We start from the raw sequence: 23,710 nt of genomic DNA on the forward strand, positions 1-23,710 counted from the left end.
AGGGGATATTCCAGACCATGTGACATCATGCTCAGTGTATAAAGTGGGGGAGAGAAGGAGGAAGTGGGGGGATATTTTGAGTGATGGAGCTTGTCTTCCCAAGTCACTGTTCCATGGGATGGGATCTTGTTCTCCTGGAGGTGCTGAACACCTGCTGCCCATGGGAAGTAGAGGATGAATTCCCTGTTTTGCTTTGCTCGTCTGTGCAGCTTTTGCTTGTCCTTATTAAACTCTATCTCATCCCCTCCCAGTTCTCTCCCTAGTCCTGCTGGTGGGTGAGTGAGGAGTGGCTGGGGGGGCTTGGGGCTGGATGGGGTGAAACCACAACAGCCTTTGTTGGTGTCCAAGGTGGGGCTGGGAGCATTGGAGATCCTGACAGGCGGGATTGGGATGTGCTGCAATTTACAGCTGCTGGTGCTGTCTGGGGCTCCTGGCTGTGTGTCAGTCTGGTGCTCCTTAGTGGCTGTTTGTTGCTGTCGCTGCTGCTGAGCTGCTCAGCTCTGATCACCTCACTGTGCTGTGCCTGGGAATGCTGGACAACAGCCCTGGCGATGTGGCCGGGCTGGCAGGAGGCTCGGGAATTGCTGCTGCACTGGACAGGCTGGAACTCCGTGTGAAGTTGAGCTGAAGGGCCTGTGACCTGTGGACGAGTCCAGGATGGAGCAGAGACCCCCCTGCAGCCCAGGGAGGAGCCCACGCCGGAGCAGGGGGTGCCCAAAGGAGGCCGAGAGCCCGTGGGAAGCCCCTGCAGAGCCGCGGAGAGAGGAGCCCACGCGGAACGGGCTCCTGCAGGACTTGTGACCCCGTGGGGACCCACGGTGGAGCAGCCTGTTCCCGAGGGACTGTCTCCCGTGCCAAGTACCCCACGCTGGACGGAGCAGACACGGACTCCACTCTATCCCACGCTGGACGGAGCAGACACGGACTCCACTCTATCCCACGCCTGACGGAGCAGACACGGACTCCTCTCTACCCCACAGGACGGAGCAGACACGGACTCCTCTCCCTGAGCGGGAAGCAGCGGTAGGACCCCCATCCCCCTGTGCCGCGGAGCGGAGGGACGGAATAGTGAAGTCCGTGAAGGAGGGAGGGGTGGGGGAAGGTGTTTTATTAGGACTCGTTTGACTTCTCACCCTCCTGCTCGGATCTGAGCGGTTCCCAATCCCATCAATGTCCCCCAGTCGGGTCTTTGTGCCCCCAACACCGATCGAGCAATGCCCTGCTCCTGCCCCCCGGCCCGGGCAGCGCGACAAAATGGCGGCGGCAGACCTCGAGTCCCGCCATGATTGGCTGCTTGCCCCGTCACTCCTCACCCTCGCGCGCTCATTGGTCGGCTCGGGCGGGCAGTCCCCGCCCCCTCCCTCTGCCGGGCCGGGGCAGCGGCGGCGGCGCCCGGACGGCGCTGAGGCGGCGGCGGAGCTCGGGGGCGGCCCCGGCGCGGTGGGACCCGCGCTCGGCCCTGCCGGGGCTCGGGGCTCGCTGCGGGCGGAGGGGGCGGGAGGCGCCGCGGGGAGCGGGGTCTGGCGGGCTCGGCCCCCCGTGTCCCCTCCCTAGGGACCGCTGAGGGAGCGTCGATTCAAAGAAATCCTTAAACAATAGGTAAAAGCACACTTTTTATTTCCGGCCGGGGCAATGCAAAGGGGTTTCGCCCCCCCGTGCATTCCACTGAGAAAAGAAACACAACAGCTTTTATACATTTGGAAGGACTAAGTTTCAAAAATTACCTATCATATACACTCTTTGAGAATTGGTACGAAGTCTGCCTTATCTAAATAAACATTCAGTTACCTATCCCTATTTTAATTATTATAGAGTAGGAACATAAAATTTTATCATTTCAAGCGCTGTTTTCCCCCCACCCCTCTCCTGTCTCCCTTGCAATGTTATGTGCTAAAAGCCTTTGTTTTCCCGCTTTCCCTGTCAGTCCCTTATTTGTTTACTTCCCCTTCATTTTAACTGCCCCCAATTTGGGCAGAGACCTGTTTGCGAGCAGTTACAATTCTGCAAAGGCACACTTCATGCTAACATGGCTAAATTTTTCTTTTGTCTTGTCTCTATTTCAGCGGCTGCCCGCGGGCTCCTCCTTCCCGCTGAGCCCCGCCGGGCTCGGAACGAGTTCGTGCCTCGGCCTTGGCCGCAAACATCGCATTCGTTCCCCTGTGACAAGCCGATAATGACACACTCGAGAGACACACTGAGTCGTTATTACTCCAGAGCTGGGTGCCCGGTGCTGTTTCACAAGTCAGGCACCAACTCGCAGAGCTTTTTACTATTTATACATTTTAGCAAGCAAAGCAAAGCAAACCAAGCTTGCAAGCAGCTGCGAGACATTAAAGCTCGACAGAACACTTGCTGGTTTAGACTCAGCTGCTTTCCCCTCCTGCAGGTTCTTGGAGAGACAGGGGGTGGTCTCAGGTGGGTCTGAAGGGCCGTCCAGCATCTTGTGGGGTGACCGGGGGGGGGGGGGGGGCTGAGACTGAAAACACCTCCCAGCTGTGCAAGTCCTTGGGACGACACCTTTCCAGGTGTGGTGGTGCATCCCCACCCACCCCAGGCCTCCCTGTGATCTGAGAATGCTCCTTAGGCCTCAGCCTTGATGAACAGCCCTGGGCTGAGCTGCTCTTGAGCTGCTCAGAAACACTCTCTGCTCCCAGGAACTGGTGCTGTCTAACCAGGTCCTGCTGCTTTAATGAGCAGCCTGGGAAATTTATTATTTTTCTTGCCTGAAGAACAATCCAAGTGGAATCCTATTTTTGTTCTCCAACTTTCAGAGAAAGTCACAGACCTGAATTGCGGCCAGGATGGACAATTCCTGTGCCTCAAGCCCCCTCTGTGGGGGCCCCATAACCAGCAGTGCTGAGTGAGACCCTTTGAGGTCTCTGGGGCCGCAGCAGCTGCAGGGACTCTGCTCCAGCACGGGCTTCCCACGGGCTCACATCCTTCTTTTCGGGCATCCCCCTGCTCCGGTGTGGGCTCCTCCTTGGGCTGCAGGGGAATCTCAGCCCCTGTGCCTGGAGCACCTCCTGCCCCTCCTTCTGCACTGCCCTGGGGGTCTGCAGAGCTCTTCCTCTCCCCTGTTCCCACTCTGTTCTTCTCTGCACCCAATTCCATCTGCGCAAGGACTTTTTCCTCCTTCAATACGTTCTCCCCAAGGCATCACTGCCATCTCTGATGGGCTGAGCCTTGGCCAGTGGTGAGTCTGTCCTGGAGCCACTGGAATTTGCTCTGCTGGACATGGGGGAAGGATATTTTCACACCAAAATGAAAGCATTGAAATAGCTGTGATTCCTGGCTTTCAAACATGGGAAAATGGGAAGATGATCCATTCAGAAGAGACATGGCAGGGCTGGGGTGGGTGGGAGCAGTGGGATGAGCTCAGCCGGTAGCTCCCAGATTTCCTTTGCTCTGGCTCCATGGATCACTCAGGTGGTGATTCCTGCTGGGATGAGAGTGGGTCATGGTGGCTCCCTGTCCCTGTCCCCATCCTGCCGGATGGACCCAGCTGTGGAGCCCATGGAGAGCAGGAGCTGGCCAAGAATTCCACCTGATCCCACTCCATCCATCCCACACCAATCTCTCTCCATCCATCCCACCTGATCCTGCTCCAAAATCCAGCCCAGATCCTGCTCCACAATTCCACCTGATAGCAATTTGGAATCCTGCCCTGATCCTGAATCCCTCCCTGGTCCCACTCCGTTCACCCTGCCCCAATCCCCCTCTGGAATCCCACCCTGATCCCGCTCCATACCTGCAGTCAAGCTGTTTGTTTGTTCACGTGTCTATTCCTGCAGTAAGAGAAGATCCATGAGATTCCATCACGGATCACACACCGGGATGAACTCCAGGATTCATCCTGGGATGCACACAGAGGGGATCCAGAGCTGGATCTACCATTGGAACTCACCAGTTGCCATGTTATATCCCTTCCTCTTTCCAATGGAAATAAAGTGGGATCAGGACCTGTGGCACAGCATCCCTGGAATGCTGCCGGGCGGATCTGTGCCCCTTCCTGATCCCCATTCCATGAGTTACTGGATCGGAGCTTCCAGATGCCAAATCTCATGAGGATGAGGATGATGATGACGATGGCAGCGATGATGGACACAGCGACCAGCACCAGGATGAAATTCCATCCGAATTCCGGCTCTGGGAAGCGCAGGATGATGAGGAGGGGGAGGGGAAACGGGAACCCCCATCCCACTGCTCCACATCCCCAAATTCCTCATTTCCCAATTCCCACATTGCCCGTTCCCAGCCTCACCCCAGGCGAAGATCCCGGGCTCCGGCATTCCGGCGTGCTCCACCCGGCACCGGTACTGCTCCCGCTCCCCCGGCAGCGCCTCGATCCTGGCCCAGCTGTGGAAGGTGCCGTCGCTGTTGGGAACGATCCCGCCCCACTCCGTCTCCTGATCCCAGATTTCATCCCCCTTCAGCCAGTTGATCCCGATTATCCCGGGGTAGAATCCGTACGTGTGGCAGGACAACGTCAGGATCCCGTGTTCCTCTTTCCCAGACACATGGACGTCAGGGGGCTCTGGAATGGGATAATGGTGAGATCTATCCATGGAATTCCCAAGGGAATGGGACAGCAATGAGATGCATCCACAGAATTCCCATGGGAATAGGATGAGGGTGACATGCATAAACAGAATTCCCATGGGAATTCCTGCGTTCCCAAATTCCACCTTCCCAAATCCCACATTCTCTAGTACCCCATTCCCATGGGAATTCTGCCCCCACCTTTTTGCTCCAGTGCCTCCCGCCCATATCGGACATGTTTCTGGAGCACTTCCAGGCAGATGTGCTCCAAGAGATTTGTCAACTCCTCCACCGTGATCCCGTCAGATTCCCATTTCCTCTTGGTGATCTGGGCAGCGCCATCGGCTGCCACAAAGCTCCTGGATCCCAGTTCGAAGGAGATGAAATCCTGCCCGTCGTAGCCTTCCCGACAAGATCCACGGATGCTCCCATCGGACAGGAGCTCACAGCCGCAATCCCGCTGCAGCGTGTGGAGACCTGAGGGGATGGAATCAGACCCACAGAGACCCATGGAAGTGTGTCCCAGCCCCACAGGGCCCCATTGCAGCCCTACAGAGACTCATAGTGTCATGAAGATCCACAGATCCCGTCCCAGTCCCTTGGAGTGCCACAGATCCCCCCCAGGCCCACAGATCCACATCCCAGCCCCACAGATCCACATCCCAGCCCCACAGATCCACATCCCAGCCCCACAGATCCCCCCTTCCCCGGCTCCCCCCACTCACCCCCACTCTGGTTGTACCGGATCTGCAGCGTCTCCAGGTGGGCGGGGTCCCTGTGCCGGTACCTCTCGTTGATCCGGGTCTCCGTATCCCAATATCCCGGCTCCAGCCGCCATCCACAGAGTCTGTGGCTCCACCCGGCCCCGCTCACTGTTATAGCGCGTGAAGGGGATCCCGTCCACAAAGGCCACGGCCACGTACTGGGGGAGCCCCTGACCAGGCTCCGACACCACCACTCGCAGGTAACGCAGGGAGTGGAGAACTGGGGGGACACGGACATTTGGGGGGGCTGAGGGTCCCACAGTGAGAGACTGGGGGGCTGGGGGGATTCACGGGTAAAGGAAAGGGGGAACTGGGAGAGCCAGAAAGGGGCTTGGGGGTCCCAGGGTCAAGGAAAGAGGGATGCAGGGATGAGGAGAGGTGAGATGGGGGGCCTCCAGGGGGTCCCTGTGCCCCCAAAAGGGGGATCCAAGGAACCACAGTGCTGGGGAAAGGGGAGTCATGGGGTGGGTCCTGGAGGTCCTCGGAGTAGAGAAAAAGAGGGGCTGGGGGCTGGAAAGGGCAGAAATGAGGGTTCGGGGGTCCCAGGGTCAAGGAAAAGAGGAGCTGGAAGAGGTGAGATGATGGGAAAAGGGGATGTGGGGGGCTATTGGTGCATGATAAGGGGGTCCAGGAGGGTTCTGGAGCTAGGTATGGGGTGCACGGGGCTCCCCCATGTATGGGAATGGGTGTTCAGGTGGTCCCAGTGCTGGGTGAGGTGTGTCAGGGACATCCTGCTGCCCAGGAGTAGGGATTCAGGGGGGTCCTGGTACAGGGTAAGGGGTCCTTGTGCCTGGAAATGGAGGTTCAGGGGGGTTCTGGTCCCCAGGAATGGGAGTTCAGGGGGGCCTCCTTCCCCAGAATGGGGGTTCAGGGGGTCCCCGTGCCCAGGAATGGGGGTCCAGGGGGGTTCCAGGGCTGTATAAAGGGATGTAGGCAGGTCTCTGTGCCAGGGAAGGGATGCAGTGGAGTCCCCTTTCCGGGAATGGGGATTCAGAGGATGCCGGTGCTGGATGAGGGGGTTTGTGGGGGTGCTGATGTTGGGGGAGGAGGCACAGGGGGGTCCCTGTGCCCAGGAATGGGGGTTCAGGGCGGTACCCGTGCTTGGAAATGAGCATTCAGGGGGGCCCCTTCCCAAGAATGGGGGCCCAGGAGGGTTCCAGTGCCCAGGGAAGAGGGTTCAGGGGGTCCCAGGGATGGATAAGGGGGTTCAAGGAGGTGCCCATGTCAGGGAAGGGGTGCAGGAGAGTCCATTTCCCAGGAATGGGGGTTCAGGGGGTTTCCTGTTCTCGGGAAGGGGGGTTCACTTCCCAGGAATGGAAGTTCAGGAGGTCCCAGTTCCGAGGGTCCCACTTACCCTTCGTTGCCCCCCCTGGGTCCCCCAGGAGCCCCAGGAGCCCCAGGAGTGCCCCGAGAGCCAGCGCCGGAGCCATCGTGCTGCTCTGCTGCGTTTGGGAAATATCCCTCCCTCAAATTACCCTGTTTTGGTCACAAGCCTGAAAAAACCAGTTTCTTCTTCTGGAATGCTTCCCAGCTCTGTGGTCTGGCCAAGATACACCTTCTTATCAGTAGTGCTCAGGCCCAGATGGTTTAGTCTCAGGACTAAGATATCCACTTGCACACAGCTATGGGTGGATACAGGACTAAGCCCTGTTTGGTAAAGCTGAAGGAATTCACAAGACTTAAACTCTGTGTCGTGGGTTGACCCTGGCTGAATGCCAGGTACCCACTAAAGCCACTCTCACTCTCCCTCTGCAACTGGACAGAAGAGAGAAAAAAAACAGCTGAGGATTCATGAGTTGAGATAAGAGCTGGGAGAGGTCAGTGACTGATCACCTTCACAGGCAAAACAGATTCCAAGTGGAGATATTACCTAAATTTATTACTGACAGGATAAGAGCCAAAGAGTGAGAAACAAAACAGTCTTAAAAACACCTTCCCCCCACCCCTCCTTCCACGTTCTCCCTCCTCCCCCCAGCAGTGCAGGGGGATGGGAATGGGGGTCGTGGTCAGTTGTTGTTTCTGCCGAGAGACAGTCCTTGATGGACCTCTCCAGCGTGAGTCCATCCCTCGGGCAGCAGCTCTTCCCAACCTGCTGTCCCGTGGGTCACTCCTCCATGGGGTCAGTCCTTCACAGATGAGCTGTACCGGCCTGGGTCCCCCACAGAGTCCTACCCGGGAAAAACCTGCTCCAGCCTGGGCTTCCCTCTCCACGGGCTGCAGGTCCCTGCCAGGACCCTGCTCCATCCTGGGCCTGCCACGGGGTCACAGCCTCCTTCCTGCATCCACCTGCTCCAGCGTGGGAGCCTCCAGGGGCTGCAGGGGGGTCTCTGCACCCCGATGCTCCCCCATGGGCTGCAGGGGGGTCTCTGCACCCCGATGCTCCCCCAGGGGCTGCAGGGGCACAGCTGCCCCACCCTGCTCTGCCCCATGGGCTGCAGGGCCTCGGCTCTGGCACCTGGAGCACCTCCTGCCCCTCCTGCACTGCCCTTGGGGTCTGCATTGCTGTTCCCATGTTCTCACTCTGCTCTTCCCTGGCTGGAATTCCTTCTGCACAACAACTTTCTGTTCTTAAATATGTTATCCCAGAGGTGTTACTGTCGCTCCTGACTGGCTCAGCCTTGGCCAGCAGCAGGAATTCCATCCTGGAGCCGGCTGGCATTGGCTCCATGGGACAGGGGAAGCTTCTGGCAGCTTCTAACAGAAGCCACCCCTGTAGCCCCCCCCCCCCCAAAAACCAGCCACACTACACGCTGTTTGTTGCAATTAAAGATTTTCCCAACATTTCCCCCCTTTGAGACTTGTTGAAATTTTCAGCAAGTCTCACTTATAAGCCTCATAATATTTTGGGTTACAAACATTAGTACAACAATTCACATAAATTCATAAAAGACAACAATCACTGTCATCACAGTCACTATAATTCATTTGACCCACTGAGAGTGGTCTGGACACCAAAATGATCTTTTCCAATAACTCCTGAGATCCCCAGGAAATGCTGTTCTTTTGTACATCATGTAAGACTCTAACTTGTTCCCAGATTGTCCAAATTAGTCACTACTTTCTGAGACTGATCTATGTATACACAGTGACTACTGTTTATTATGGTACCGACTCCTCTTGTAAGGCCAAGATCAGATCTAAAGCCCTTCGGTTCAGAGGTGAAATCTTCCTGATTTCTGATACTTCTTTTTGTGTTGTCCACAGAGCATTTACAGTTTGAGTTCCAATTATTTTGCCTTCAAATTCTGGGTAGCTATAATGTTTGGGATTCCAGCTCCCCAAGTGCCAGTGCCCTTCCAGCTCCAGGTGAAGCCTTTGCACAGAACAGTCCCCCGGGCAGGCCCAGGCCTGTGCTGTGCTGCACAAACCCCTTGGCTGCAGGACAAACTCAGCTCCTGCTGACAGAGGAGCTGCAGCCACCCTTGCCTTTATCTAGAAGTGCAGCAAGAAGTTCTCATGAGAACATCATTTCTTGTTTGGTTGCAGAAGTGATGAAAAGAGATGTTTTGTTTTAAGAAAAACGGTCCTGTTACAGTTCATGTGGTTCTCTACAGAAGTAGTGTTGACATAATCCACTTTGCCTCATCATCCTGGGTTACACAAAGGCTCTGGTATCCACCTCTCCTCTCCTCTCCTCTCCTCTCCTCTCCTCTCCTCTCCTCTCCTCTCCTCTCCTCTCCTCTCCTCTCCTCTCCTCTCCTCTCCTCTCCTCTCCTCTCCTCTCCTCTCCTCTCCTCTCCTCTCCTCTCCTCTCCTCTCCTCTCCTCTCCTCTCCTCTCCTCTCCTCTCCTCTCCTCTCCTCTCCTCTCCTCTCCTCTCCTCTCCTCTCCTCTCCTCTCCTCTCCTCTCCTCTCCTCTCCTCTCCTCTCCTCTCCTCTCCTCTCCTCTCCTCTCCTCTCCTCTCCTCTCCTCTCCTCTCCTCTCCTCTCCTCTCCTCTCCTCTCCTCTCCTCTCCTCTCCTCTCCTCTCCTCTCCTCTCCTCTCCTCTCCTCTCCTCTCCTCTCCTCTCCTCTCCTCTCCTCTCCTCTCCTCTCCTCTCCTCTCCTCTCCTCTCCTCTCCTCTCCTCTCCTCTCCTCTCCTCTCCTCTCCTCTCCTCTCCTCTCCTCTCCTCTCCTCTCCTCTCCTCTCCTCTCCTCTCCTCTCCTCTCCTCTCCTCTCCTCTCCTCTCCTCTCCTCTCCTCTCCTCTCCTCTCCTCTCCTCTCCTCTCCTCTCCTCTCCTCTCCTCTCCTCTCCTCTCCTCTCCTCTCCTCTCCTCTCCTCTCCGAACCTCTCCGAACCTCTCCGAACCTCTCCTCTCCTCTCCGAACCTCTCCTCTCCTCTCCGAACCTCTCCTCTCCTCTCCGAACCTCTCCGAACCTCTCCTCTCCGAACCTCTCCTCTCCGAACCTCTCCGAACCTCTCCGAACCTCTCCTCTCCGAACCTCTCCGAACCTCTCCTCTCCGAACCTCTCCTCTCCGAACCTCTCCGAACCTCTCCTCTCCGAACCTCTCCGAACCTCTCCGAACCTCTCCTCTCCGAACCTCTCCGAACCTCTCCTCTCCGAACCTCTCCTCTCCGAACCTCTCCGAACCTCTCCTCTCCTCTCCTCTCCTCTCCTCTCCGAACCTCTCCGAACCTCTCCGAACCTCTCCTCTCCGAACCTCTCCTCTCCGAACCTCTCCTCTCCGAACCTCTCCGAACCTCTCCGAACCTCTCCGAACCTCTCCGAACCTCTCCTCTCCGAACCTCTCCGAACCTCTCCGAACCTCTCCGAACCGAACCTCTCCGAACCTCTCCGAACCGAACCTCTCCGAACCTCTCCGAACCTCTCCGAACCTCTCCTCTCCGAACCTCTCCTCTCCGAACCTCTCCGAACCTCTCCTCTCCGAACCTCTCCGAACCTCTCCGAACCTCTCCTCTCCTCAGCCTTCCCCTCATCCACCAGGTGGGTCACCTGATCATAGAAGGAGATCAGGTTGGTCAGACAGGACCTGCCCCTCCTAAACCCGTGCTGGCTGGGTCTGATCCCTTGTCCATCCTGTAGGTGCTGTGGGACTGCACTGAGGATGATCTGCTCCAGAACCTTGCCAGGCACTGAGCTCAGGCTGACAGGCCTGGAGTTTCCCAGGTCCTCCTTGCAGCCCTTTTTGTGGATGGGTGTGACATTCACCAACTTCCAATCATCTGGGACCTCCCCAATCAGCCAGGGCTGTTGGGAAATGATGGAGAGCGGCTTGGCAAGCTCTTCTGCCAGCTCCTCATCACCCTTGGGTGGATCCCGTCTGGTCCCATAGACTTGTGAGGATCCAAGTGGCTCAGCAGGTCACTGACTGTTCCCTCCTGGATTACAGGGGGGCTGTTCAGCCTCCTGTCTCTGTCTACCAGCTCCGGAGGCCACTTGTCCTGAGGACAACCTGTCTTACTGTTGAAAACTGAGGCCAAGGTGTTAAGTACCTCAGCCTTTTCCTCATCTTTGGTGACTCTGTTCCCCCCCATGTCCAACAAAGAATGGAGACTTTCCTTGCCCCTCCTTTGCTATTGATGTATTTGTAGAAGCACTTCTTGTTGTCCCTGACAGAAGTGGCTAGATTGAGTTCAAATTGTACCTTTTTTCTCTCTAATTTTCTTTCCACATGACCTAACTATATTCCTAAACTCTTATCAAGTAGCCAGCCCTTTTTTCCATAATCAGTAAACTCTCTTTTTCCCCCTAATTTCCTTTAAAATCTCCCTGTTCAGCCAGGCTGGCTGTCTTCCCTGCTGGCTCGCCCTTCGGCACACTGGGACAGCTCCTGTGCGTTCAAGACTTCCTTCTGGAAGCATGTCCGTCCCTCCTGGACCCCTTTGTTTTCCAGGGCTCTTTCCCAAGGTACCCTCTGAACCAGTCTTTTGAGTAGGCCGAAATCTGCCCTCTGGAAGTCCAGGGTAGATGTTTTATTGATGGCCCTCTTTGTGTCCCTGAGTATTGAAAATTCTCTCATGGTCACTGTGCCCCAGACGGCCTCCGACCACCACATCTCCCACCAGCCCCTCTCTGTTTGTGAACAGCAGGTCTAGTGGGGCCCCACCCCTGGTAGGCTCGTTTACCAGCTGGAGCAGGAAATTATCCTGCATACACTCCAGGAATCTCCTAAACTGCCTCTTCTCTGCTGTGTTGAGTTTCCAGCAGACATCCCTGACGTTCTGCAGTGTCACACCAGTCTCCCGATCCCATGAGGTTCCACAGTGTCACAATGGTCTCTTTGGCTCTATAAAGCCCTGCAGTGTCCCAATAGACCCTTGATTCCAGGAGATTCCTCAGGACGACCTCTGGGAGGTCACCATGGAGCCCTGGGACATCCCGTGACCTCCCGGCTCTTTAGGAGCCCTGAGAACTTCACCAGGGGGAAGTGCCGGATTCTGCCCTGGGATGGGGCAACCCCGCATGGATGGACAGACTGGGAAGGAGAGGTTGGAAAGCAGTGCCGGGAAAGGGCCCTGGGGGTACTGGTGGGTGACCAGTTGGCCCTGAGTCAGCAGTGCCCTGGCAGCCAGGAGGGCCAAGCCTGTCCTGGGGGCATCAGGCCCAGCATGGCCGGCCGGGCCAGGGAGGGGATTGTCCCGCTCTGCTCTGCCCTGGGGCGGCCTCACCTGCACCATTGGGGCAGTTTGGGGGGACACAATGGAAGGAAGAGATTGAGCCATTGGAGAGTGTCCAAAGGAGGGCAACCAAGATGGGGAAGGGCCTTGGGGGGAAGGCGTGTGAGGACTCTGAGGGCACTTGGTGTGTTCAGCTGGGGAAGAGGAGACTGAGGGGAGACCTCACTGCAGGTCCAACTTCCTGGGCAGGGGCAGAGGAGGGGCAGGCCCTGAGCTCTGCTCTGGGGGGACCAGGGACAGGACTGAGGGAATGGCCTGGAGTTGTGTCAGGGGAGGGTCAGATTGGATCTTAGAAAAAAGATTCTTCCCCCAGAGGGTGGTTGGGCACTGACCAGGCTCCCCAGGGCAGTGGGCACAGCACCAAGGCTGACAGAGCTCAAGAAGTGTTTGGATGATCCTCTCAGGATCATGGTGTGACTCTTGGGGATGGTCCTGTGCAGAGCTAAGGGTTGGACTGGATGATCCTTGTGGGTCCCTTCCAACTCAGCATATTCTGTGATTATCAACCCTGTGTTCAGCTGTAGCAGTACGTTCGGATACATGTCCGGAATAAAGACAAGTGCCAAAAAATACTCAAGCACACAAAATATCTTTTATTACAGTGAGAATAATAATAGTATTAATAAACTTAGCAAGAGGAATTAAAAACTAAAAAAGGGTACAAAATAACTGCCTTATCGGGTGGCATTAAAACAAATACTACAAACAGCATTTAATACAGTATTAACTAGAGAAAAAGGGGAAACAAAATAAGGATCCTAACACAATATTATAGGTAATACGATATTGGTTAGTAAAAAGGGAAACTAAAGGAAAAATACTATAAACATAAAAGGGGAATTAAAGGAACACTAAAAGGATATTAAAAAGTTTGTTCTCTCAGTTGCTTCCTATCAAAAAACTGTGCTTAGCCACACAGACAGGCCAGGGCTGTCAGGATCTGCAGCAGCTGGTCGGTGCCCGTGCTTAGCGGGCGTCCCCGCGGAGCGACACAGTCTCGGTGGTAGGATGAGGATCGCTCAGCTCAGCAGCTCTGACACCCCATTTTATCAGTTCCACATTACACCACGTAGGGCCAGTACCCAGTATAAGGTGATGCCTGAATGGCAGCCAAACCCCCCCGATCATCACCTCATGGCAACAGTCTGCGCATGCCCCACTTGTAGGGCAAGGGGCCAACGACCCCTGCCCACATCATCTTCCTCCCATCATCATCTTTCTCACCCCTATGGATGACCTCTACCATTGTGTTTCAAGGGTAGATGTATCTATCTTGCAATACGTAGCAAAACCAAGGAAGAACTCAGCTCTGATAATAGGGAATATCAAGCTGACTTGCTAAAAAGCACAATGGACCTTACAATTAGCTTCTGCCATAAGTTACATTGTACCATACTCTGGCTGGTTTCACATCCTAATATGATTCTGTTCTCACGCCTCTATGCTCCATTGATCATCTAATTCAGAAGTACCCCCTTTACGTACCACCGTGTGATCAATGGTAGCAAGAGGGTGAAAACGAACTACTCGGGATTGCAATGCATTTAGCCTGGTGTTTATCATTCGACGTACACATGTTAGTATACAGGGAATCATACACAATATGCATGCTATTATACATCCAACTATTGACGAGCCTATTAACGCTTTTCGTAACCAGGGCCATTCCCATTGCCAATCACCAAAGAGGTTCCATTCATCACGAACATGTTATTGTTGGTTTCTAATTTCTGGATGCTAGCATGAACAGATTCAGAATGATCATTTAAATTCATGCAGCACATGCCCTCAAAATCTTGGCAGCCATGTCCCTGGGCTAACAACAAAAAACCAATAGCAGCTCTATTTTGTAAACTTGCATGTCTAACAGAGTTTACATCTGTGAGCAATGCACTCAAAGCAGCAGAAGTAGCATTAACTTCTTTAGCCAACCAGCATCCTAGTCTATTTAAAGAAGCCAAAGCATGAGCAGTCCCTATCTGAGATATTATACTAGCAGTTATTCTTTCAGCCTTATTCCAAAACTCTACATCAGAGTTACAGAGTTTTTACGGAGTAAATTGCCGTGTGCCACGGCAAGGTTACGCTGCGAGGATGGAAAAAGGTTAATTGTCCAAAGGTACAAGGGCCTCCTACAGCCTTTCCTGGAATACCTTTCCACTCTCTTTGTCCGCAAATGAGAAACAGATCATTTGGGAGACCTATCGCATCAGATCCAGGAATAAATCGTTTTTGCAGAGTCTCATTGCACCAAGCTGATGCGTTCTGGTATATATCTCTGGGAAAAATGTCAACTCCTCCTTTATTAACCTTGGTACCTGACATATAGTTTAGGTAGAAGCATCGAGTTGCAGTTTGCTAACATGGTCTCATCATACAGAGTTCCCCACCGGTAGTTATCAATAGGTACTCCAACCGGACAGGTGCGAAAAGGACTCGTGGGAGTTACCATGGACACACATATCACGTCCGTCTTCGTCACGGTTAGTAGGGTCAGCCGCAATGAACCCAAGAAAGCTCCTTCCCTGGAGGAACTGGGGCATGGGCCATGGATTACGTTGAAGAATAAGTGTGCAGCATGTACCAAGATTCCTCTTGAGTACTGGGGGCAGCAGACCCCGATGGAGGTATTGCAAAACAGGGGCAGTTTACCCCTACTAGTAAATCAAGCAGTCGTCTGGAACAGGCTGGATGAATGGGGGGTGCACTGCTTACTGCATACAAGTTAACTGTGGAAAAATGCAAAAAACTGCAGGAGCAGCTGAATGCTGTAAGAGCCACTCGGTACAACGCCAGACTTTACTTGACCTTCAGGCCGAAAAGAACAGGGTAGAAGATAAACGTGTTACTTTAGCTGAGAAATATGCTGTGAGAACTGTTCGGCGCAGACGAAAGAAAATAGACCGAAGTGACAGGGGGCCACGGGTGTGAGCTATAGTCACTTCCCCTGATTGGGATCCAGAGAAGTGGGATGGTAACATATGGAGTAGTAGTGATGATTCTGATGAGGACAATTTTATAGAAAATTCAGAGGAGTTATCAACAGCAGATAAACTGGCACATAGAATAAGGGCAGCCCCTGTTGTACGGCGGAAGGCTGTGATAGATAACCAGGGTAACCGAGTGAGGCAGGATGAAGTTGCTGATTTCTCCCCAGAGGATATTAAAAATCTTTTATCCAAATATTCCCAGTAACATGGGGAACGAGCACAAATGTGGATGGTTAGGCTAATGGAGCAAGGGGCTGACTCTGTGATAATAGACGAAGTTGATGCCATGAAGTTTTTAGGGTTAACTAATGATGTATATGTACAAAATGCCCTTCGGCGTTTAAGATGAACACCGGGAGTTGATAGAACTTCAGCTTCAGTTATTGCTGAAGGTCTCAGTGACCGTTTTACTAATGATGGATCATGGCAGGATGGAAGTCCATCCTGGGCAACTCTTCATCAAGCAATCAAGATATTAAAGGGGGAAGGGATGAAAGTAGCTATTGAGCTGCAGAGCCCTGAAATTTACATGGAACAGTCTTTAATTCCAGTAATGTGAAACAAACTGTTAGAAGGCTGTCCTGTACCCTGGAAACCATACATTGTTCCACTGCTAGTGTCTAACTCGGGGGCACCCATAGAAGAGATCATAGAGAGGTTGCAGCAACTTGGTGACCTTCCAGGCCTCCCACCCACAGAACAAAACCTTAACTTGATGCAATTATACTGTTGTAACCAGGAGGGGTAATATGACACCTCAAGTAGATATTAAGTTGTTAGTATTGGGAAGGGGGGAGTAGTTTGTGTTTTGTCTCCCACAGGACCCTGCTGGCTTCCAGCATGTTTGATGAAACCTTATCATGAGTAGCAAGAATTCTGGACAGAGATCAGTGAATGCTGAGCAGCACAAGACCAGCCCGAATATCACATGGAAGAAAAACATATTCTAAATATAATTAATTGTGTCTACTAACTTTTGATAACTGGTGTAATAACTCAGTTATCGTGTACCTGTCTCTCATGTGTCTCGTCCATATCTGGTGTTGTGAATCACGTAATGAACAATGTCCTGGCCAGGGGCTGGGAGGATATAGCTACCACAGCCATGACTACTCCTGCATTAGCCTATTCAGTGCAGGTCATGTATCTTGAGTAACAAGATGGATTGGTTATTCTTTTCTGCATAGCAGGTCTCATGTCCCAATGGATGCCTGGATCTACTTTTCCAGAGATAAGAAAGTCTATATTTCTTAGATGAGTTGCACCAACAATCTATATGCTTTGTTTTGTATTACTGGTTAGCAATAATCAGAATTGGAATAGTATTCCTGAACTGTGTGCTGCCAAGTTGTTCTTGCAGCAGTGTTAAAGGTAAAGGCTAAAGCTAAGCCCTGGCTTCAAGAAATGAAGGACATATGTGATGCTGTGTGCAGAGGGACTGCAATTGTGCTTGATTTTGTCTCCTGGGATGGGGCAGACATGCCACTAAGGGGGAAAGAAGACAATGGAAAACTATAAAACTTGTAACATCCTGAAGCCTAATGGTCATCACTGTATAGAACGATCCATTTCTGTGCTATTCATGTCACACCAGTGATGTTTGTGAAGATCACGCAGAACGGTGTGGTTTGGGAATTCTAAATCAGACACTGACTGTTTTGCAGTGCTCATATTTGTATGTGTTTCATCCCAGTAGTGTCACAGCAGGTGGCAAGAATTATTTGGGATCAACAAATGACAGGAACCTTTTGGCTTACGAGTCTATACAAGAATATATGTGATTGTGAAATAACCATGTGTGAGGTGCTGGGCCTCACAGAAGAAAAGCTTATGTTGAAAAGCTGGTTGGCAAGACTGCAAATGAAAGACGGATATTCGCAGACCTCCCTATGGGCTCTGGCTGGCATCATGTTTACAATTTTCTTATGATGCACTGGTAATATTCTAGTTAAGTGCAGAAATGATTTCACACTCAATGGTATAGATAATGTGAAGATGGATAAAATTCTTTTATAGCATGGAGGCAAGAGATAACCTGTACTATCACTCCAAGAGGTGAGGGAGGATTGAATGCAGTCAGGGGTAAACTGGGGCAGGACGGTTTACTCCCGATGAGGCCTGGAATCTGAACAGAGAGTGCAAGCTTTCTGTGGGAGCGGTTGGTGTACCAAGATTAATGATGGAGGAATTGACATTTTTCCTAGAGATATATACAAGAACGCATCAGCTTGGTGCAATGAGACTCTGCAAAAATGATTTATTCCCGGATCTGATGCGACAGGTCTCCCAAATGATCTGTTTCTCATTTGTGGAAAAAAGAGAGTGGAAATATATTCCGGGAAAGGCTGTATCATTAGCACTACAAGAAACTTGTGAGTGTTTCAATTTCACTTTGACTTCTTCAAAAGTTGTTTGAACTTCCTCCCAGGGACTGAGTCTCTTGTAAACAACACCAACCCCCAAGATGGTCATGAAATGCCTGGGGCTGTTGCTGTGCTGCTGAGCTGCGCCGTGCTCCTGACACACAGGGAGCTCCTGGCAAGCAAGAAGAGCTTCAAAGAGACAGCTCTGCCCAGGAGCAGCTCCTCTGCCCAGCCCAGCAGGGTTGAGGGCACTGCCTGCAGCACCGAGGGCAGGGGAGTGAGGCAGAGAGAAGTTAAAGGCTGTCAGATGTAGGAAGATGCTGCGACCTCATTGGGGGAGAATTTTTAGTAGACCTGGGCACAGGAAGTCTGTTCATGCAGGGCAATGGGACTGCAGCTTTTGGAGGCATCTGGTAAAGCTGGCACTGCCCACTAACTACAGGTTCTCTAAGTGCAACTCTGAGAGCATCTGGAGTGTAGAGGAGGAGGACATGCTCAGAGTTTCAGCTCCCTCCCAGAATATTTCCAAGACAAAGATTTTTATAAGGTTAAACAAATTTCCTGAGACTGTTTCCAGTTTCCAACTCTTGAGGAATGGGAAGAATGAATCATTAAGAAAGTATTAATTTTGCCAAGTCCCTGAGGGTCCCACTTAGGGACAAAGTCAGGCTACATTCTGTGTCTAGCTTTGCATTTCCTTCACTCTTTTTTGCTTCCAACACACCCCCCCCCCCCAGTCTGGGCAGAGCCTGACCCCCAAAGAACACAAGATCTGACTTTTGAACTGGATGATCAATGGAGCATAGAGGCATGAGAACGGGATCATATTAGGATGTGAAACCAGCTAGAATATGGTATGATGTAACTTCATGGCACAAGCGAATTGTAAGGTCCATTGTGCTTTTTAACAACTCAGTCTGATATTCCCTATCATCAGAGCTGAGTTCTTCCTTGGTTTTGCTACATGTTGCAAGATAGATACATCTACCTTGAACACAATGGTAGAGGTCATCCATAGGGGTGAGAAAGATGATGATGGGAGGAAGATGATGTGGGCAGGGGTCGCTGGCCCCTTGCCCTACAAGTGGGGCAGGCACAGACTGTTGCCATGAGGTGATGATCAGGCGGGGTTTGGCTGCCATTCAGGCATCACCTTATACTGGGTACTGGCCCTACGTGGTGTAATGTGGAACTGATAAAATGGGGTTTTGGAACTGCTGAGTTGAGCAATACTCATCCTACCACCGAGACTGTGTTGCTCCGCGGGGACGCCCGCTAAGCACGGGCACCGACCAGCTGCTGCAGATCCTGACAGCCCTGGCCTGTCTGTGTGGGTAAGCACAGTTTTTTGATAGGAAGCAATTGAGAGAACAAACTTTTTAATATCCTTTTAGGGTTCCTTTAATTCCCCTTTTATGTTTTTAGTATTTTTCCTTACCTTTTTACTAACCAATATGGTGTTATCCATAATATTGTGTTAATATCCTTTTTTGGTATCCCTTTTCACTAGTTAATACTGTATTAAATGCTGTTCGTAGTATTTGTTTTAGTACCACCATTAAAGGTAGTTATTTTGTATCCTTTTTTAGTTTTTAATTCCTCTTGATAAGTTTATTATTATTATTCTCACTGTAATAAAAGATATTTTGTGTGTTTGAATATTTCAACAATATATTTATTCCGGACATGTATCCAAATAAACTCTTATACCAAGTCCCTGGAATGTCACAGTCCCTGGAATGTCATAGATCATGGAATGTCACAGTCCGTGGAATGACACAGTCTCTGGAATCACAGTCCGTTGGTGTCACAATCCGTGGAATGTCACAGTCCGCGGGTGTCACAGTCTGTGGAAAATCACAGTGCCTGGAATGTCAAAGTCCGTGGAATATCACAATCTGTGGAATGTCACAGTCCGTTGGTGTCACAGTTCCTGGAATGTCACAGTCCATGGAATGTCAAAGCCCATGGGTGTCACAGTCCCTCTAATGTCACAGTCCATGGGTGTCAGAATCCCTGGAATGCAACAATCCCTGTTTTGTCACAGTCCGTAGAATGTGACAGTCCCTGGAATGTCACAGTCCCTGGAATTCACAGTCCCTTGAATGTCACAGTCCGTGGGTGTCACAGTCCCTGGAATGTCACAGTCCGTGGAATGTCACAGTCTGTGGAATGTCACAGTCCCTGGAATGTCACAGTTCGTGGGTGTCACGGTCCATGTGTGTCACAGTCCCTGGAATGTCACTGTTCATGGAATGTCACAGTCCCTGGAATGTCTCAGTCCATGGGTGTCACAGTCCCTGGAATGTCACAGTCCGTGGAATGTCACAGACTGTGGAATGTCACAGTCCCTGGAATGTCACAGTTCGTGGGTGTCACGGTCCGTGGGTGTCACAGTCCCTGGAATGTCACAGTCCGTGGAATGTAACCGTCCCTGGAATGTCACAGTCCATAGAATTTCACAGACCGTGGAATGTCACAATCCGTGGAATGGCACAGTCTCTGGAATGTCACAGTCCGTGGGTGTCACAGACCCTGGAATATCACTCACCCTGGAATGTCACAGTCCTTGGAATGTGACAGTCCGTGGAATGTCACAGTCTGTGGGTGTTGTAGACGACGGGATAAAGACACTTTTAGATTACAGAATTGATCAATAACTTATCCAACTTTATTGCTGCATGCTTGGTGCTTATAAGGGTTACTAATTAGCTTCATACATATTACAAAAATTAAACTCATCATTGGCTTCTAATTACCTAAGTTATATTTGCACAAATGCTGTTTCTTTAACCTTCTTATGGTTACTTGTTTGCTATTTGCTCTGCTTTCCCATCCGCTGATATTATTCTTCTGTCACGTACCCAGTTTCTCAGATACAGTGACCTTCTAATAGTTTTCTCTTACCGTGGGACAAGAGCTATAACATCTCTCTCATGTCCTCTTTCCATCAACCATGTTTCTGTAATGCTTTCCCCACTTCCCCCGTTTTCTTTAGATATTGTAAAAATGTATCATTCATTGCCTTCGTTAGCATGTTCTGTATACACTTAAAAATACAAGGAACGACGCATAAAGCAGCTAACAATATCAGCAAAATGAAATAGCTGGTTTAGTGATCTCAGTAAGCCATGGTCTTAAGCCTAAATTTGTTAACCATTCCCTAATAGGATCTTTTTGGATTTCAAAGTCATTCAAATGACTTTGCATTTCTTTTAGTTTTTGGAAGGTGGACTGAGAGTGATCAGAAAGATTCATACAACACATGCCTTCAAATTCCTCACATCTATGCCCCTGAGCCAGCAATAGAAAATCTATAGCTACTCTGTTTTGTAAAACAGCATGTCTTATTTCATCAAAGTCATGAGCCAATTCTCCCAGAATTTTTGATGTTCTATTCATTTGATTCTTTGCCCAACAAGCTGTTCTTTGGACAAGAACCAGACGCTTTTTTGCTCCAATGGAGGCAAATATGGATGCAAAGAATTTTGCTGTAGGTGACCAAAATTTGATTGGTTGGTTTTCTACTGATTTACAGTACTTATCAAATTCAGTGTCTCGTTTGTTCCGAGTATTTCTCCTTTTCAACTGTGTTATTTGTCTCATAGTGGGTGTAAACATAGTCAATTTTCCCAAGTAACATGGTCCACCAATGGGGTATTTAGGAATGCCAGACCACGCTCTATTACCACAGATTAAGAAATAACTAGGAGGTAAGTATTTTGGCTTTGTCACACTGACTGACACATTTTTGACATAGACTTGGCACCAGGTTATATTATCGTATGGAGGGTTCTGTGCGGTTATGTTCGTAGTGGATACATTCCCAATTGTTTGTTGCCATTGTAGAAAGGTCTTTTCCTTATTCATATTGAGTCTAAAGCAAGAGTCATTTCTATACACAGCTCCAAATAATTGTAACTCACTAGGGCTATCTGTCATGGTTTTGTTTAAATTAGCTACTAACAAAAGAGATGTCATGTAGGGGCGGGCCAAAGGTGGCACAGAGGATGTGCCCAGGTACAGAGCCCAAGGAGCATGCCCCAGAGTTAGTAAACTGGTTGGTTAAGAAAGTCACATGATCTGTAAGGATAAAAGGGCGCGCGAGTTCGAATAAAAGCTCTTTGTCTCACCACCGCACGAGGAGCATCACTTATTCCTTGTTATACAAGGGTCCCATGCTACATATGGCGCTCGAAAGGGACAAATTTAGCTTATATTAAGTGAGATAAATATCCTGAATCAGGAGATTAGCCGGTGACTCCGGGATCGTCTCAATTTTTCGGAGATGGGAGTCTTTACCGCAAAAAACCTTGACGTCAGTAAACCCCGTGGTCTTAGTGACATCTAAGAGACGGATAGTTAATTAGCGAGCTCGAAAAAGATTAGGTAGTGCACGGAAGAAGAGAAGAAAGAGTTAAGGAAGAAGCCGAGAGGTCAGAGCAGGCAGCCGGAGAGAGCGGAGTGGGTCCATGCAACATCAAAGGCGGTGAGTCTGTCTGGAGCGAACCCGCACGTCTAAGACTGATCCCTGGGCGAGACGTGGCTGCAGCTCGGAGCCCCGAGCTGCGGAGCACCTTAAGATCGTCAGGGAAAAGCCTGTTGATTCCCTAAGTGTCGGTCGTTTGGTAAAAGCGGTATTCCGCTACCGACTGCTGCTGGATCACGTGCGAGAAGCTTTCGCTGCCGCCCGTACCATCCCAGCCCCACCGCGCGACCCCCGCATTGCCTTTCTGCCTAGCGGAAAGCGCAGAACTCCGTGCCGCTGCACCGCCGGCCGGCACCTAGTGCCTGTTGCCTAGCAACTACTAAACCCGTAGTTTGAAAGTACCCAAGAAGCGGCCGAGCCAAGCACGTGTGCTGGCCGCCCCTGCGCGTCTTGCGCACCGGAGGAGACTTGGCCAACTCCTGCGGACCCCTGCCTGTTAGTGACGATAGTGTAGACCCTTCAAGTTGAGGAAAAACCTTTCAGAAACCGCGGAAACCCCAAAAGAACTTTCCGCCGCTTTTCGCCGCTTTTCGCCCCCGGCCGGCGCTAGGACCGCGCGGCCCCGAGCACGCCGCCGGAGCCGCCCGCGCGGGTCCTGGCCCCCCCGCCGCCGCCGCCGCCGCCGCCGCTGTCCCGAGCCCGCAGTTTGCAGCCTGCGCCGGGACACCAGCCACCAGCGCCGGAACCCCACGGCCTGCCATCGCCGAACCAGCATCTGCCGAGCCTGCCCCCGCGCCGGGACCTGCCCCGAGCTGCAGCCGCCTCCAGCCGTGCGCAGAACCGCCCACGCCACCGGAGCAGCACCCCCCTCGCCGCAGCAGACACAGCCCGGACCTCCCAAAGCAGCAGCAAAAAGACTGCAGATAGCCCAAACTGCTACAAAAGGGACTCAAAACGTGTGCTCCCAGCCGCTCGAAATAAGGTAACATAAGACACCTGTTTCCATAGAAACCTCTGATACATTGAAACAAAACTCAGACTCTAGGGTTTTGCTAAACTTTGCAACATAAAGCAGCTTTACTCTGATAAACTCTGCCTGCACGAGGGACACAGGGAAGAACAAAACAGCCTACACCACACCCCCCCGCACACACTGCTGAAAGCAAGCACAGCACAACATGATAACACAAACTCAGGGATCATACCGGGAGACACGTGAGCCACGCAAAACGAGTCGCTGGGAAGAGACAGACACTGCCATGCGAACTTCTGACCCCCGGGTCCACACAAGGCAGTCCTGCTACAGTGATGGGGAGAGTAACTTAATGTATTCATTCCCTTTCGCTGCAAATGATCAGCGACCACGTGCACAGCCATGGCCGCAGCCATTTTCCTCCCCCACACAAACTGAACTCCAACCTTTCTTTTCCGACCGAGAGCCCAGCCCCGCCCCCCACTCGCCACCTGCACCGACCACCATCCCCCCACAAGGAACCGGTTTTGCCGAAACCAAAAGGGGGGAGGGATGGGAGGAATGGGACGAATGGAGGGAGGGAGAGAAGGAAGGGGAGAAGGAGGGGGAGAAAGAGCCAAACATAGTTCCAACGGGAGGGATCAATAGAGCACAGGGGAAAATTTCAGCTAACATGTGGGAACAATGTCTGGACGAGGCAATACGAAAGGAAAACCTGAATATTATTCAGGCTTGCCCAGGCGATATGAGCCTAAGCCAGCCCCCTCAGAGTCAAACCTTGTATGAGGCCGCAGAATTCCTGAGGCAATTGATAAGTGGTTCTGGTCTGTCTTTAACCAATATTTTTAAATATTTGGAGGCATTGAGTTACACCTACCCACTCACTACATCTGACTGGAAAGAACTGATAAAACTAGTTCTCAGTGACACCCAATATACAGTCTGGTTAGCTGATTTCCAGAAAAATTGTTCTATTCATATTAAATACCTACAGGCAGACACCACGGCACACCAGTCAAGCGGGAAAGCA

General features: G+C 51.6%; 1 protein-coding gene and 1 pseudogene across 1 annotated transcript in view; one reads left to right on the forward strand and one right to left on the reverse strand.

Moving 5' to 3' along the window:
- Positions 1–23,710, forward strand: part of LOC135405349 (zinc finger protein 70-like) — a 431,851-nt gene that overhangs the window by 183,185 nt on the left and 224,956 nt on the right. The window lies entirely within an intron of this gene.
- LOC135405348 (class I histocompatibility antigen, F10 alpha chain-like) lies at positions 1,601–6,964 on the reverse strand (annotated as a pseudogene).

Source organism: Pseudopipra pipra, chromosome W, assembly GCF_036250125.1.
Source record: "Pseudopipra pipra isolate bDixPip1 chromosome W, bDixPip1.hap1, whole genome shotgun sequence".
In the NCBI taxonomy this organism is placed as follows: domain Eukaryota; kingdom Metazoa; phylum Chordata; class Aves; order Passeriformes; family Pipridae; genus Pseudopipra; species Pseudopipra pipra.